This window comes from Rutidosis leptorrhynchoides, chromosome 11 (assembly GCF_046630445.1).
Source record: "Rutidosis leptorrhynchoides isolate AG116_Rl617_1_P2 chromosome 11, CSIRO_AGI_Rlap_v1, whole genome shotgun sequence".
NCBI lineage: Eukaryota > Viridiplantae > Streptophyta > Magnoliopsida > Asterales > Asteraceae > Rutidosis > Rutidosis leptorrhynchoides.
Genome location: NC_092343.1, coordinates 22316939 through 22334872, shown reverse-complemented (window position 1 = coordinate 22334872; position 17934 = coordinate 22316939). Strand labels below are relative to the sequence as shown.

Genomic DNA, 17934 nt, shown 5'->3' with positions numbered 1-17934 from the left:
ACTAGAAACTCATAGTGACCGTAACGGGTTCTGAACGCGGTTTTAGGAACATCTTCTTCCTTCACTCTCAGTTGATGATATCCGGAGCGTAGATCAATCTTAGAATAAACACTTGATCCTTGCAATTGATCAAACAAATCATCAATCCTCGGTAATGGGTACCGATTCTTGATCGTTAATTTATTTAATTCTCGGTAATCTATGCACATTCTCATAGATCCATCCTTCTTCTTGACGAACAGAATAGGAGCACCCCAAGGTGAAAAACTAGGACGAATAAATCCACGGTCCGATAATTCTTGCAACTGGTCTTGTAATTCTTGCATTTCTGAAGGTGCAAGTCTATATGGAGATCGGGCTACAGGTGCAGCTCCTGGTATGAGATCAATCTGGAATTCTACACATCTGTGTGGAGGTAGCCCCGGTAATTCTTCTGGAAATACTCCAGGATATTCTCTTACAACCGGCATGTCATCAATGCTTCTTTCTTCAGTATCGATCTTCTTTACGTGTGCCAGAATAGCTTAACAACCTTTTCTTATAAGTTTCTGGGCCTTCATACAGCTGATAAAGTTCAGTTTTGAGTTGTTCTTCTCCCCATAAATCATTAATGACGTTTCATCCTTACGAGGGATGCGGATTGCTTTCTCAGCGCAAACAACTTCCGCTCTTGTTTTGGACATCCAGTCCATGCCAACGATTACATCAAAACTTCCTAATTCTACGGGTATCAAATCAATTTTGAAGGTTTCACCAGCGAGATTCATTTCGCAACCATGGCAAATTTTATCGGCTCTTATCAGTTTACCATTAGCTAATTCAATAGTATATTTATCGTCTAGAGGTAATGATGCACATTTTAGTTTAAAACTAAAGTCTTTACACATATAACTTCTATCAGCACCCGTATCAAACATAATAGAAGCTAGTTGATTATTAACGGTAAACGTACCCGTGACAAGATTAGGATCCTCACGTGCTTTACTGGCACTAACATTAAATGCCCTCCCACGTGCGGGTTCTTTGTTCTTCTCCTTATCAGGGCATTGATTTATAAAGTGACCAGACTTCCCGCATCCATAACATTTCTTGACATCGGTCGATTTTGTCTTTACTTCAGAAACGGTGGCATAACAATCTTTCGCCACATGTCCTTTCTTGTTGCACTTATCACAGACCACTTGGCAATAGCCTGCATGATGTGTGTAACATCTTTTGCAGAATGGATGAGGTCCCTTATAGTTTGGACTTGCAGTTGCCCCATCTTGTTTACCTTTAAAAGTTTCTTGTTTCTTCAGATGAGTACTTTTGCCCTTATAGTCTTCCCATTTCCTCTTTCCTTCAGTTGTCTTGAATTCGGTAATTGGTGCCTTAATCGAACTCTCTGTGATCTGGTCCATGAGTTGGTGTGCCATTGTCATGGCTTCCTGCATCGTATTTGGTTTAGACGATGTAACATTTCCTTTGATATTGATCGATAAACCGTCAATATACATTTCTATCTTTCGTTTCTCGTTTGGCACCAATTCGGGACACAACAAGGCTAGTTCCATGAAACGCTTTTCATAGTTATTGAGATTCGCGCCGATAACCTTCAGATTACGTAACTCACTGTAGCACTGTAGCAAAATACGGTTTCACTGTAGAAAATAGTGTTTTACTGTAGCAAATAGTGTTTTACTGTAGGAAAGTCGTTTTTACTTGTACATATATATATACATACATATAATTGTTCATGAATCGTCGAGAGTAGTCAAAGGTAATTGTATATATGAAACAGTTCTAAAATTTTTGAGACTCAATCTAACAGACTTTGTTTAACGTGTCAAAATAATAAATCGTATAGAGAATTGGTTTAAATTAGTCGAAATTTTTCGGGTCATCACACCTATGGATCCATATCTAAGATTCGCGTTCACCGGTTCAAAGACCAATGACTAAACGTTACCGAGCTAAGGAGAAAGTTTATGCCATTGTATAACCCACACATATATAAAGTTTAAGTACTCGTGTCTAGTATGTAAAACATAAATTGTGCAAGTATTCTCAGTCCCAAAATAGTTAAAGTAAAAAGGGATGCTATAACTCACAGTGATTAAGTAGTTAAAGTTGGTTCGAGATAAGTTTGCAAGTAGTTGGTCCGAAAGGTCCTCAACCTAAGTCAAAAGTTACTAAGTCAGTAAATCGTCCTAAAGGTTTAAATGTATGTAAATTAGGTCTTAAGTGTCATCATCATTCATCATAAGTCAAAAGGGTAAAGTAAGTTTTCAATCAAGAATAGAGATCAAAACAAAGGCTGACTTTGATAAGCTGCTACGACCTCTACGTAAATCGAAAAGAAGCGTAATCAGTCGCTATGGCTCCGTATGTGAGTCTACTAGTTTCTGACCAAAATTCAGAACCAAACTCGTCTTCGTTTGACCGTGGCGACGGTTTAAGTGCGAGTAGGTCAGAAATTTCAGCACAACGTTAAAAGGGTGTAGTGACTTTCGGAAGGCTATAAATCCTAAACCGTAAATCGGATTAAGACGAGTCTTAAACAAAAAGTCATCTACTCGAACCGAAAAATCTGGAAATTAACTTTTTCAGTAGCCCAGGTTACTGATCAGACCTCAAAAACAGTCGGTAAGGTGCTCTGGTGGGTTCTTGGTGCTTGATGCTCATCACGGTTCTCATCCTTGATGCTTGTAGCTTCAAGTGTACAACTCGTTGATGGGTTTGCATCATCTTTACCAAGTTTTGACTATCATAACACTAGTGTATGTCTAAGATATGTAGCACAACTCATTTAAGTGTTGTAAGTAGTTTGATGAACCAAAGGTACATCAAGATCTTAGATCCGACACATACATGAGTTCTAATAATAATATTAAGCTATAAACTTGAAAGTAAACTAAATGAACAAGATCTTAAGTTGTAGAACTTATATCTTAGTTAGATCTTAAAGATCCTAGACTAGAAAGTCTAGATCTAGTGTTCTTAAGTTAGATCCTAAGTTATAGAACTTGGATCTTTATTTTAATAAAACCATAAGTTATGAAACTTAGATTTTCATCTTGTAAAATGTATATAAGCTTATAAGCTCTTGTTTACAACAAAATTGGAAAACCATAAGTTATAGAAACTTAGATCTAACATAAGTGTTTGAAGTTATAACTAGAAAGTTAAACTTCCATGTTCTTGAACTTACAAAGTTAAACTTTTGTTCCAAGAAAAATGAGATCAAGATTAACTAGTAATACTTGACCAAATTAACAACATCACAACTTTAAATAAATAAAATGAAGAAATAACTAAAGTTACAAGTATTATGTTCATGTTTGTTTCATACTTAAGAAGATTCAAATCAAAGTTTGGATCTTAGGATTTAAGTCTACAAAACATGAACACAAGTAAGATCATAAAGCTTATGAACTTGTAGATCTTTAAAACATTTAAGTGTAGAACCATAAGTTATAAAAACTTAGATCCTTGTTCTTGGTTCTTCATCAAACAAAGATGAAAGTAACAAGATTACATGAAGATTCAAGCTAGATAACTTGATCTTTAACAACAACAAACAATCAAACAAGTAATTGATGATGATTTTCAGTAAGAAGAAATAAAGTTTGTTACTTACAAGTTTTGAGAGAAAAGTGAGAGTAAAAGAAAGTGTAAGAATGGAGTGTGTGTAAAATGAAGTGAATGCTAGTGAATAAGTAACAAAAAAAAAAATTGAAAATGAAACTCCCTCATCACCATAGATGGCCGACGGTTTTGGAGTGCTTAAAGGGGAAGTCAAATGCTTACTTTCAAGTGTGGGATTGTGGTGTTTGCTAGGAGAAGTAATAAGGTTAAATGTATGGGAAAGAGTTCTAGCATGCTTGTAGTATTTTGTCTCCAACTTAAGTTAATTAATCCATATTTAACCTTATTGTAACACTAGCATAAAAGTGGGCTTACTAGTCCATTAAGGAAGTAGGGTGGGCTTCCAAGTCCATGTCCATTAATAAAGGCCCAAGTCCAAGTATGTATACAACAATTAAATAAATAAAGCCCAAGTAATTAACTACTAACATTAGTTAATTAAAAATGATTAATAAAAATTAATCATGAACGTAAATAATATTCGAAATATTATTCGTGCAAAGCGTGTGCGTCACAAAGACAAGTCGGGCCATGAAAAGTCAAATACGGTAACAAGTAAATGTATAAAAATACATTTATTAAAACACAAGTATTAATAATAAATATTAATAAATATAAGTTGGAAAATCCAGGGTCGTTACAAATCTGAACACAAAAAACCAATAAACAGACACAACAGTACTGTATATCTTATACCAACTTCACAGCATATAAGATAACATATAAAATACCAAACATCTAAACCAAGAAAGCTCATTTAGGGGATGTTAACACTAACATGTAGCAGGGTAAGAACTTTTAAAATGAGAGTAACAACAATACTTAGGCACACAAAAGAATACAGCAGAGCTGCATATGCTGTTCTTTGTTGAACAGCAGCAAAAACTGTAGCTGCAGCAGTACCAGCATCACCACCATTCGCACCAACAACAACATAAGACCTGTAGTTTGAACACAAAATTAAGTGATTGTTCTTTGCTAAGAATATATTCAATGCAAATTCTTAGTCCTAATCTTACAATTCAGAATATTTCATAGGCTAGTGTTCTACATACAGTTAGAGTTATATGTTTTTCAACTTCCAAAGCTAATAGCTCATGCATTACACAACAGTTAAAAAATCTAAACATTAGGTGAGTGTTGCTCATTAGATGAGTGTTGCTCGAAGAGGTTAAAGATGAGGTTAAATCCTGACAAAATATTAACCAATAGCTTTAGCTCAACAACATTCTTATTAACTATTAAGGAAAAATATGTTAAATGCACGCAAAAATATTTTGATATATATATAAATATACTTGGTGAAGATTAACTCTTAAATACAAAAAAAAAGTTACAAGTTGTCATATTTCATTAAACACTACATCTCAATAATCTTGAAACTAAATAACTCACATCATCATGTATTGAACATTGGCTTCTCTTAAGCTCAACCTCAACCTAAACCTAGATCAGTAACAAAAAAAAAAAAAAAAAATTAGCACAATGCTGATTTTTCTAACCGAATGAGAATAAGATATTGTGATTTTACAACAAACCTTATGGTAATATCACTTAGTGCACCACAGTACGCTAAAGATCAAACATTTATAAGCTGACCAGACTACCAAAGTTTGAATCATGATAGTGTGACGAATTGCTAGTTTTTTTTTATATCATTTTACGTAATCAAATCAAGGTTTCTTGCTGCCCATTTTTGCAGAGCATCCGCCTTACCATAGGGTGAGTCAACTATCATATTTAATTCATCAAAAGTCTAGCGGAGATACACAGAACGACGGTTTGAATCAAGGGAACATAAATGGTGTGCATGTTTTAGGCATGAAAAACAATTAGAAGAGCACTTGCAGGTGGCTGCAGACATGTGTAATTCATCTAAACAAAAAAAACATCCTTTCTCATTGCTGGTATCGAAATCCTCTTCCGTTTAATGCAACTTAGAACCGACTTGAAGGTGTTCAATACTTTGTAGTTGCATTTCAACTCTTGCACAACGGTTGAAAAAACCGTTAAAGATAAGATGAGTGCTGCTCGAAAAGGTTAAATCATGACAGGATATTATCCAATAGTTTTAGCTCAACAAACGTTCTTGTTAACTACTAAGGAAAAATATGTTATTAAAAACACGCAAAACTATAATTATCTAAATAAATATATATGTGATAACGCCAAAATTATACATATTTGTTGTAGTTATTTCGATCCGATTTTGTATCATTTTGTATGTAATTGTTGTACTTGTGTATTGTAATAAGTTAAAATGTGTATATAATCCGTTGCGAGTGTTGAAGCGAAGATTTATGGAAAATATTGCTGATTTTAGAAGATTCTGCGCACTTGCACCGTTTTGACAATAACTCGGTCATACGAACTCGAAAAAGGCTGAATCCGGAGCCCAGACGTCCGTAACTCAGAGCTCTACAACATCATATTGGAAAATTACCAATAAACAGTACCAGATGCGGCGCATCTCATCCAGATGCGGCGCATCTGAAGGCCTGCCGACAGTTTTGGGTGCTAAAACGAGCTGGAATCCATTAAAAGTAAATAGATGCGGCGCATCCCTTTAAGCTGCGGCGCATCTGATGATATTTTGGTTAGATTGCTTAACTTTTGAGCTTATTTAAGGGAGCTTTTGATTCATTCTTTCATACACCACAACATAGAACAGTTCTAGTCCGAGAAGGGGGCTTCCCCCAGCCATTCTAAAGGGTTCTTCACCCTTTTGAGCATCAAGATTGAAGAAGGGATCATACGCTACGATAGGTACTATCGGTTTCATTTATTTTAGTGATAAGATTATGAATTCCTCTTGTTTCGATTGTATTGTTGTAACCTTCATTATTATGATTGGCTAAAGCCTTGTGTGTTTACTTTAATGTAAGATTTATGGTTTGGGATTGTTCTATCTTTTAATGTTATTTAAGTTACTATGATGTTTGATTGGTTAAATTACCATGTCCAACCAAAAGAACCATAGTTATGCTAGTTTGGTACTTTCCTTCAATTACATAGATTGTTAACTACATGTAACACTAGGAACACAATCTATGCTTCAATACTTTTAGTAATCTAGACGGGTAAACATATACTTAATTGACGACTTTGCTATATGTTTATATCGGTAATTGAATGGGTACTAGAACTACATAGTCATGAATTTACCTCAAGTGATTGTTGTAATTTAGGTTTTACGTGAGTTTAACCGGGTTGGGTCTAATTAATCTAATCAATCTAAATCAATTATGTTCTTCCATAGATCCATTGTTGTAAGTATCCATTTACTCTAGTTCAATTATACAAGTTATGAATTGGTTTATGTGAGTTTATCAATGTTCATGGCTTGTACTTCAACACTTAGTGAGTTAGACATCTACATGTGAGTGTAGGATGGTAATTGAATGGTAACTAGATTTCACAATAGTGTAGTTTATTTAGAGTGATCTTAATAAACTAGGTTTTATGTGAATTCAACCAAGGAAGAGTCTTATTGATTAAACACAGGTAAAGAAGAACTAATGACAAGGTTTATGTGAATTTACTAAGTTTATAGTTCTCGGTTTATAGATATTGTGAGATTGATATGAACCATTTACTTGTAACTACAAAATAACGGGTTAAAGTATAAAAGAACAATCCCTATCATCTATCAAGCATTGAAGTAAACACCGCCTTTTCATCCTTGTTATTTATCTCATTTTATTTCCCATTTGTTACTTAACAATTCTACGATTAAAACTCCCTCTTTAGAATAATTAATATTTTAAAGTCCTTAAAACAAACTTCTCCCTGTGGATCGAAATGGTCAATTTACTTGCTAGTTACTGCATGATCGGGTTCTAGTTGCCTGTATTATGTGTTAATTATTGAGCATATTGTCTATATTTTAAAGGTTACGTCTTGGCACATCAATATGGTTAATATTTAATCTTAGATACAAGGTTTTTGGTTTCTCATATTCCATTGAAACAGTAAATCTCAATAAATCTTTAAACCAAATAACTCGCATCATCATGTATTGAACATTCGCTTCTCTTGTATCTCAACCTAGATAAGTAACAAAATTTGATTTTCTTAACATTGCATGCAAAGTAGTGGTTTAACATTGTTACACTATAAAGTGTGTAATTAAATTCAATACAAATACAATAATAATTAATAGAAGAAAGTTAGCTAATAGTGTTATGGATCCAACCCAAACCGACCCCAACTGGTTTCAATATGAACCAAAAGCACACATTTCGACCCTTGCCCCACCCATTTGGTCACTATATAGACTACATAAGTAGTCTACCTTCACGGAATTGGTAAGTACTCCTGTCTTCCCACAAACACGTTTGCCATTACAATTCTCGGGACTTGACAGTTTCCCAAGCCGATGCTAGTAGCAAAATTGTAATGTGATAGAAATTTGGTTACCACATTTGTTACCTCCTTTGTTGGATAAAACGATGGAGTTTCAACTACGTTACACTTACAAGCCTCAGAGGGATCCCATTTAGCTGCCACCTGCATCATGAAAAAAATCTCATCTCTACATGGGTGGCGTTTCATTTTATATCAATCTATATCATAAAAATGCAAGCATAACTTTCCACCTTTTACTTTCGAAGACTTCCTGAGAATTCACGGGGTGATCATCTTTTTAGTTGCTTTTAGAAGAGCGCTCCTACAACATAACATTTAAATAAGAAGCCAAATAATACGTCTCAAAAGTATCAGATATCAAGTGTGGCTCTGCAATTTGCATTTTAATGCCTTTCACAATACGTTTGACCGATTATGAACTGTTACACTCTAACTAAGAAAATCACTTGTAAGTTAATTTAAGAATAGACATTATTTCACTTGTCAGTTGATGCTTCTAAGTTGTCGTTTAGCCTCGACCATGTCACATTGACTAACTATATTTGCGTCCAACTCTTCATTCATGATTGTTTCCAAGGTGTATCACTCACAACCTTTAACAAAAGAAATACATGTACTGAATAAAAACTTTAGACTTTGATCATGTAAAGTAGAGGTGGGAACATGGGTCATTTGAGTAGAGGAAAAAAATAAACTTACTAAGTAAACTTTGGCACCCAATATGATTACAGAAACTATTGTGACTCCTTGCTTCATGGACATTCAGATATACATACACGCCCATATATACATGCACACTCACGTTTAGAATAATACACATATTGCCCAAATAATATTGAAATTCATTCCAAAATGTCAAGACGGTCAGCAAATTGTTTTTTAATTAACCAGACAATACTATTTTTTTGAGCTGTCGTGCAATTACTTACCACTATAATTTTATGTACACTGAAAAATAACAGTACTCTCTTAAAATACTTTCTAGACTAATCACATAACTGAAATAGATACTCCGTAACACATAAGTACGTAAGTAAGAAACATATACCTACTATACATCATCATCATATAAGCTCCTTGAAAGAGCATTTCATCCAAATGTAACTGTATTGACCTGCAATAAGTGTCAGCTACTTACAAACAATCAATCAACTAAAGGCATAGTAGATTGAATAGATCAACACATCAGTATACAAAATTTATTATTTTGGGATTTTAACCTTAAAAAGATAATGAAATTATTGATCTAATAATTTGAAAAACGCTATGACAACCCTATTTGGTAATCTGTAACATGAATCGAATGCTATCACAAATCTGATAATCTGTAAAACGAAATGTATGATTTAGGGTTAGTATGATTAAAGAAAGAAAAAATATATATGATTAGGGTTAACATGGTTAACTTACGAAGTTTATGAATTCGGTAAATATACAACAAACCTTATGAATCGACAGCAACATCACGATTTGGGATTTTCGAATTGAAGATAGATAATGAACTGTTCTTCTGACGATTTATTTCTTGGTTAACAATCGCATGTGATTGATTCAGGATCATATATCAACTTGTTTTCCAGTTTAATCTATTGATGTATTAGGTTTAGTAAAATTAAAATCGATTGTAATAAATCAATTGCAAAAGATACAGTAGGAAGAATTAATAGTTAAAGGTAAAGAAATTCTTGCCTTGAACTTGGATCGTATAAATGGGAGATCGGATTGGACGATGACTTGATTAAGATGAGGAAGATCAGCCCGTTGATTTGAAGACCTACATTTGTATTAGGGTTTGAAGATGAGATGAGGCGTATGAGATAAAGATATTTGGGGTTTTTTGAAGCGTTAATTCATTCAGCTTTTTAGATGCCAGCGTGGATTAGTGGGTGATTAAAAATGTAATTAGGAAGTGCCATGTCACTAATCATGATTAAGGAGTAATTAAGAAGTGCCACATTAGATTAACCTTCGAGTTTATTACGAGCCGAGCTCGAGTTTTTTACATATATCACTAGTCAAGCTCGAGCTAAAATCTTAAAGCTCGAAACGAGCGAGCTCGAGCTCGAGCTTTCTAATAGTCAAACGAGCCGAGCTCGAACACTACCAAGCTCGGGCTCGGCTCGGCTCGTTTACAGCCCTACCTCCTTAACCTTCATGATTATATATATATATATATATATATATATATATATATATATATATATATATATATATATATATATATATATAATTGTAATTATAATTAGATTATTTTAATAATGACACATCATCATGGATCGATAAGAAGCCGCCACCTAAGCAAAATACTTTTTGGTTTATATATATATATACTAGGTTTTGCAGTTTATGTAATTTGCAGTTTATAATGGTATGTAAATATCGATACTAAAAAAATAGAAGTATAAGAATTATTTAAGAGCATGTGGTGTTGACAAATTTTAAAAATTCTTTTGAGTTTTAAAGCCTGTGGTGTTGACAAATTTTAAAAGTTCTTTTGAGTTTTAAACCATGTGGTGTTGACAAATTTTAAAAGTTCTTTTGAGTTTAAAATACCGCGATATTGAAAAATTTTAAATATGATTTTGAGTGATATTAGTAACTTAACGTCTAGAATTTTTTTTTATTTCTCACCATTAATATCTTTTTGATTATATATTATATTTATTTTATGTTATCATTATATAAAAACTTTTTATAAACATATATATGTCACATGTCATTGTATTAAATTTAATATTAGTATTAAATATGCAATATAAACAATTACATTATTTAGAATGTATATACTGATTATTTTATTGAACGGATAATATTTACAAAGTAATATTTATTTTGTTATATAAATGTAAAAACGCAATAAAGATAGACACACTATAAGGAATATTTGAGTATTTAATCTAAACATGATCGAAACGTTTACAATTGATTTATGAACTTATTGCATGTTTATTTCAATAGTTTGAATAAAAGATTGACTCTTATTGATGTTTAACTTTATGAACTTGATTGATTAGTGTATTTGTTTGATAAAGAGAACTCTTGTTGATTTAATACACTAGTTTACAATTGATTTGTCTTAATTGATTATTTGCTAAACCGGATCAAGGGGGTAAATTAAGTTTAAACGTTTAGACGAGATAGGGGTGAATTGTATAGAGCGAACGCAAAGGCAATTGTTATTCAAATCTTTGATCTAGTTAATTAATTAGTCACAAACGAAAAGGTCTTAGGTGTCAGGGAACCCTACATCTAGTAATTCTAGTTTGAGTACTTGCTAAAGAGAACTCTTGGTGGGTCGACTGAGTAATTTGCATGTATTAAGTCTTAAATCGGGCTAAAGTATAAAAACATCCAATTCCGAGGGTAAAAGGTCTAGACGAGCATTTTTGTAACGACCCTGGTTTTTCCATCCGTAATTAATAATGTTTATTATTAATACTTGTGATTAAACGAATGTATGTTATTACATTTACTTGTTACCATGGTTAACCGTACTTGACTTTTAAATGCCCGAAACGTCTTTGTGACACACGTACGTTACACGAATAATATTTTCAAGTATTATTTACATTCACGATTGATTTTATTAATCATTTTAATTAACTAAGGTTGCATGTTAATTACTTGGGCTTTTATTGGATTTACTTGGGAATTACTTGAACTTGGGCTTGTTTAATGTTAATGGACTCATGATTATGGACTTAAGAGCCCACCCTACTTCTTAATTGGACTATTTAGCCCATTCTTACATGTAAGTACTACTTTAGAATGAAACTAGATGAATTAAGTAGTAAGGAATCTAGTTACACCATAATCCCCATGCAAGCTCACCTATTGTCCATCTTTTTAGACTTTAAAATGCAAGAACCTTGTGAGTATTTCCCTCCCCTTTTTTTTGCTGCAGGCCGTCGGCCTAGATGGTGCACAAGAGGGTTTTTGTTTCAATTTTCTTATTACTTCACTCACTACTTCATTTCACTTTCAAACATACACTACTTGCTTCCAAATTCTCTCAAATTTTTCTCTCTTTTCTCTCTCAAATATTGTAAGTATCATGAACACTTCTTCCTCTTTTCTTGGCTTAAAAACCGAAGCAAACAACCCTTCATCGTCATCATTCTTTAGTTGTTGTTACTTGTCTTTGATTGTTGTTACTTTCTAATTATCAAGAATCAAACTTGCTAGTTTGTTCTTCATTTATCTTGTATTTACAAGAACATAAGAGAGCTTAAACTTTCAAGTTTATGTTCTACATTTAAAGTTTTAAAAGGATTAAAGTTCATGAGTTGAAACCATACTTGAAGTTCATGAAGTAAACTTAAAGTTTACTTTCTAAAGATCAAGACTTAGGCTTGAATCTTTAAAAGTATGAAACCCATGAACTTATCACTTGTTTACTTAGTTTATTTCTTTATATTATGCACTTTAATTTCATGTTTGTTGGTTAAGATTGGTCAATTGTTACTAGTTAACTTTGATCTCATTAATCTTGAACTAAAAGTTAACTTTATAAGTTTCAAGAACATGGAAGTGTAACTCTTTAGTTATAACTTCAAATACTTATGTAAGATCTAAGTTTATATAGCTTGTGGTCTTCTAACTTTGTCATAATCAAGAGCTTGAAAGCTTACATACGCTTTACAAGATGATAATCTAAGTTTTGTAACTTTTGGTTTCATTAAAGTAAAGATTCAAGTGTTAATACTTAGGATATAACTTAATACCTTTAGATCAAGACTGTTGAGTCTTGGATCTTCAAGATCAAACTAAGAACTATGTTCTACATCTTAAGATCTTGATTAATTAGTTACTTTCAAGTTTATAGTTCAATATTACTTTTATATTTCATGTATGTGTTAAATCTAAGACTTTGATGTAACTTTGGTTCATCAAGACACTTGCAAAACTTAATTGAGTTGTGTTACTTATCTTAGACTTACACTTGGGTAATGATGGTCAAAACTTGGTAAAGATGATGTAAACACATCAATGAGTTGTACACTTGAAGCTATATGCATCAAGGATGAGAACCGTGATGAACATCAAGCACCAAGACCCACCGGAACCTACTGTTTTGCTGTTTCTGGGTCTGATCAGTACGACCTGGGCTACTGTAACCTTGATTTTCAGTTAGCTCTGCTCGATTAGATAATTTTTCATTTAAGACTCGTCTTCATCCGAGTTACGGTTTAGGATTTATGGCCCTCCGATCGTCACTATGTCCTTTTAACGTTGTGCTGAAAATTCTGACCAACTCGCACTTAGACCATCGCCACGGTCAAACTAAGACGAGTTTGCTTCTGGAAATTTTACCACAACTAAAGGACTCATATACGGAGCCATGGCCACTGGTCTCACCTCTGTTCGGTTTGTGTAGAGGCCGTGGCGACTGACCGAATTCAGCCCTTGTTTTAAACTCTTTCCTTGAACAAAACTTACTTTATACCTTATGTTTGATGATGAATGATGATGACCTTTAAGACCTATTTTACATAATTTTAGACCTATTGGGACGATTTACTAATTTAGTACTATTTGACTTAGGTTGAGGACTTTCAGACCGATTACTTGCACACTTTTCAGTACCACCGTTACTACTACTTTATCATTGTGAGTTATAGCATTCCCTTTTTACTTTAACTTATTTTGGGAACTGAGAATACATGCGGATTTTATGTTTTACATACTAGGCACGAGTACTTAAACTTTATATATGTGTGGGTTATATAACGGCAGAAACATTCCCTTTAGCTGGGTAACGTTTAGTCATTGGTTTTTGAACCGGTGAACGCGAATCTTAGATATACGCACTCGCCAAGTGCATTTAACGAGTGTTTAACGAGTGTTTAGAGAGTGTTTAATCCCCACTCGGGCTAGTCGCGCTAGCATTTAACGAGTGTTTAATACTTCGTAGACATACGCACTCGCCAAGTGTACTTTCAGGGGGTATTATAAACGTTAAGTTAGTTACCAAGTGCCCACGGTTAAGCATATACTTTACATACTATTTTTAAACGCTTGGTGAAGCACTGAAATCTCGTGGCCTACTTACATTACTGTTATACCTAAACTATAGCTCACCAACCTTCGTATTCGTATTAATCGGAATTAATCTTGACCCACGGTACCGTGTTGTCAAATGACGTATTGCGTACATAAAGTACCGTGTTTTCAAATGACGTATTGCGTACGTTCATGAGGTCTTATGATTAATCTTCTCGTGTTGTTTACGGGTGGTCCTGAAATATATAGAATTAAATCATAAGTAACTATATATAAAATATCATATTAATTAGCCAAAATATGTTTAGTTTAATTTTTCTCCAATTATTTTCTTTGTTAAACTAGCTTCGGATACCCGATCATGTTTTAGTCATAGTTTCTTCATTACAACTCCGTTTTTGTTGGTTCAACTTTCCACTTCCTTGGATCGAGTCATTCTTTAAGAATATGAACTGTAAATACCTTAGTTTGTATTCAGAATCACAGGTTATAGGTCAAACTTGGGTGAAACTTATGAAAGTGATCATTTTCCATCGTAAAAACAACATCTAATGATCATTTTTACAAAAATACTTATACTTTGAATTAAATCATGAAATTTTTATGTGTTAACATATTCATAAGAAATATCATTTTTCCAGAACATGGACTTCCAATTCAAAGTTCAAGATGGTTTTTAATTATCCAACCCAAAACAGCCCCCGGTTACACTCCGACGATGTAGATTCAGTTTTAAGATGTTCTTTGTAAAAACAAGTTGTATCTTGTTAAATTAGCATATCTTTATGATATATTACAGGTCTTGAAGTGTTTTAAAAGTTAAGTTAGAAGGATCTATTTAGTTTGCGAACAAGTTTGAAATCATTCAAACTATGTTCTTGTTGTTAAAATTTTATATCACAAAATAAGATAGCTATATAAATAGGAATCGAATAAGGTTATGAACAAAGTTACTTCCTCAAGTTACTTGGACAAAGTTACTGCAAAAGATAAGAAATAATCTTGGGATCAAAGAGTGGTGGAGTGGGATTGAAAGGTTGAAAGTAAACTTGTATACTTGAAAGGATTATTGAAGTGTTCTTGGATGGTTTTTCTTATGATGATTAAGGGTTGTTTTTGAAGCTAGATCTTCATGGTTATTTGCTGAGATGATTAAGGTGTTTAAGGCTTATAAGTATGTGTGTGTTTAGCTAAGAAATGAAGATAGAAATTGAATCAAAATGATGATCCTAAAGACTCCTTAAAAACGTGAATCATGGGGGACAAGGACAAATTTTCCAAACTTGTAATCTTGTGAAATTGTCATACTAGATAACAAAAGTAGTTACCTCTCATTTAGGGCAGTAATAAAGGTGATTAGGATGTTGATTTGATATGTATATACTAATAGTAAATACGTATAGAAGCTGGGTATGATATGGGTACATATACTCTAGATATACTTTGTAAAAATCTTGAAGAAACGGAACGAGGATTCAAATATAGCTATCTTTTGTAAATATACTTATATTGTTTTATGTATATAAGTCCCTTAAAATTGATAAAATACATATCTATACGATACTTGTATAAGCATTATAAGTTATAAGTATTTATGTCAAAGAACGTTACGTATAGTTATCGTTTTGAAAACTTAAGTTAGTAGTTTCAAAATATACTTATAACTCATTGTTATTAGTACACAATGAAATGTTAAACCATCCTTAGATCATGTTAAATATATATAAATACATATATATACACCAACGTATAATTATCGTATGTTATATAGTTCGTGATATCATCGGTCAAATTGGACGGTCAAACGTTGTGTAAAACTCTTTTCAAAAACATAAGTCTCAACAATTTAGATTGCTTATCATGTTGGTAAGGTTTAATTTATGTAAATATTAATCTTATAAGTATAGAACGATCGGAAAAATCCGGGTCATTACAGTACCTACCCGTTAAATAAATTTCGTCCCGAAATTTTAAAATTTTACCTATTTTGCGTCATCGGGAAACAAATGTGGGTACTTTTGTTTCATATGATCCTCTCGTTCCCAAGTAAACTCGGGACCCCTTCGAGCATTCCAACAAACCTTAACGATTGGTATGTTGCTCTGCTTGAGCCGTTTAACTTCACGGTCCATGATTTCGACTGGTTCTTCTATAAATTGTAGTTTCTCGTCGACTTGGATTTCCTCAAGAGAAATGGTGAGGTCTTCCTTTGCAAGACACTTCTTAAGGTTTGAGACATGAAACGTATTATGTACTCCGGCGAGTTATTGTGGTAACTCGAGTCGATAAGCTACCGGTCCAATACGTTTGATGATCTTGAACGGGCCTACGTACCTTGGGTTCAGTTTACCCCTTTTGCCGAAACGTATTACACCTTTCCAAGGTGACACCTTTAGCATAACCATGTCACCGATCTGAAACTCTAATGGTTTCCTTCGGACATCAGCGTAGCTCTTTTGGCAACTACGGGCTGTTTTCAATCTCTCCTTAATTTGTACTATCTTCTAAGTAGTTTCATGTATGATCTCGGGACCAGTTAATCGTCGATCTCCTACTTTGTTCCAACAGATAGGGGATCTACACTTCCTTCCATACAGTGCTTCGAATGGTGCAGCTTTAATGCTCGTATGATAACTATTATTGTACGAGAATTCTGCTAATGGTAGATATTTATCCCATCCGTTTCCAAAATCGATTACACATGCCCTGAGCATGTCTTCAAGAGTCTGAATTGTTCTTTCACTCTGCCCGTCAGTTTGTGGATGATATGCGGTGGTCATATCCAAACAAGTTCCTAGGGCCTCCTGTAGTGATTGCCAGAACTTTAATGTAAATCTACTATCACGGTCGGATATAATGGAAATAAATATTCCATGCCTTGAAACAATTTCCTTTATATACAATCGTAATAGTTTCTCCATTCTATCCGTTTCCTTTATTGGCAAGAAATGTGCAGATTTGGTGAGACGATCAACTATTACACAAATGGTGTCATAACCCCAAGCAGTCTTAGGTAACTTTGTGATGAAATCCATGGTAATACCTTCCCATTTCCATTCTGGGATTTCTGGTTGTTGAAGTAACCCTGACGGCTTCTGGTGTTCTGCTTTGACTTTGGAACAAGTTAAACATTCACCAACATAAGTTGCAACATCTGTCTTTAAATTAGGCCACCAATAATGTGTCTTAAGATCTTGATACATTTTTCCAACTCCAGAATGTATCGAGTATCTTGTCTTATGTGCCTCGTTCAATATCAACTTCTTTAATCCACCCAACTTTGGTACCCAAATACTGTTTGCAAAATATCGAATTCCGTCTTCCCGTATAATGAGTTGCTTCTCATACTTCTTCATTATTTTATTTCCTATGTTTTCTTTAGTAAGAGCTTCTCGTTGAGCCTCTTTGATTTGTGAGTTGAGGTTCATGCGAATTTTTATGTTCGTCGCTCGTACTCGAATTGGTTCCCGTTCCTTTCTGCTTAGAGCGTCGGCCACCACGTTCGCTTTCCCGGGATGGTAGCAAATTTCACAATCATAGTCGTTTATCAGCTCGACCCACCTACGTTGCCTCATGTTCAGCTGTTTCTGATCAAATATATGTTGAAGGCTTTTATGATCAGTAAACACAGTGCATTTAACCCCATATAAGTAGTGTCTCCATATCTTCAATGCAAACACTACTGCTCCCAATTCTAGATCATGCGTCGTATAATTCCGCTCATGAATCTTCAATTGTCGGGATGCGTATGCTATAACCTTCTTCCGTTGCATAAGGACGCAACCAAAACCTTGTCGCGAAGCGTCACAATATATCTCAAAATCATCGTTCCCTTCAGGTAACGATAAAATAGGCGCTGTAGTCAACTTCTTCTTTAGTAATTGAAATGCACTCTCCTGCTCAGAGGTCCATTCATACTTCTTCCCTTTTTGCGTT

General features: G+C 33.8%; 2 long non-coding RNA genes across 2 annotated transcripts; both read right to left on the bottom strand.

The window, feature by feature from the left end:
* Positions 1 to 4264: 4264 nt before the first annotated feature.
* LOC139877848 (uncharacterized) lies at positions 4265 to 5781 on the bottom strand. The gene is made up of 3 exons (XR_011768805.1): positions 5166 to 5781; positions 5023 to 5073; positions 4265 to 4568 (listed from the first exon to the last, which is right to left on the bottom strand). It is a non-coding gene; the product is annotated as an uncharacterized lncRNA (long non-coding RNA).
* A 1767-nt stretch (positions 5782 to 7548) lies between these two features.
* Positions 7549 to 9279, bottom strand: LOC139877647 (uncharacterized). The gene is made up of 3 exons (XR_011768707.1): positions 9216 to 9279; positions 8226 to 9109; positions 7549 to 8136 (listed from the first exon to the last, which is right to left on the bottom strand). It is a non-coding gene; the product is annotated as an uncharacterized lncRNA (long non-coding RNA).
* Between the last annotated feature and the right edge of the window lie 8655 nt (positions 9280 to 17934).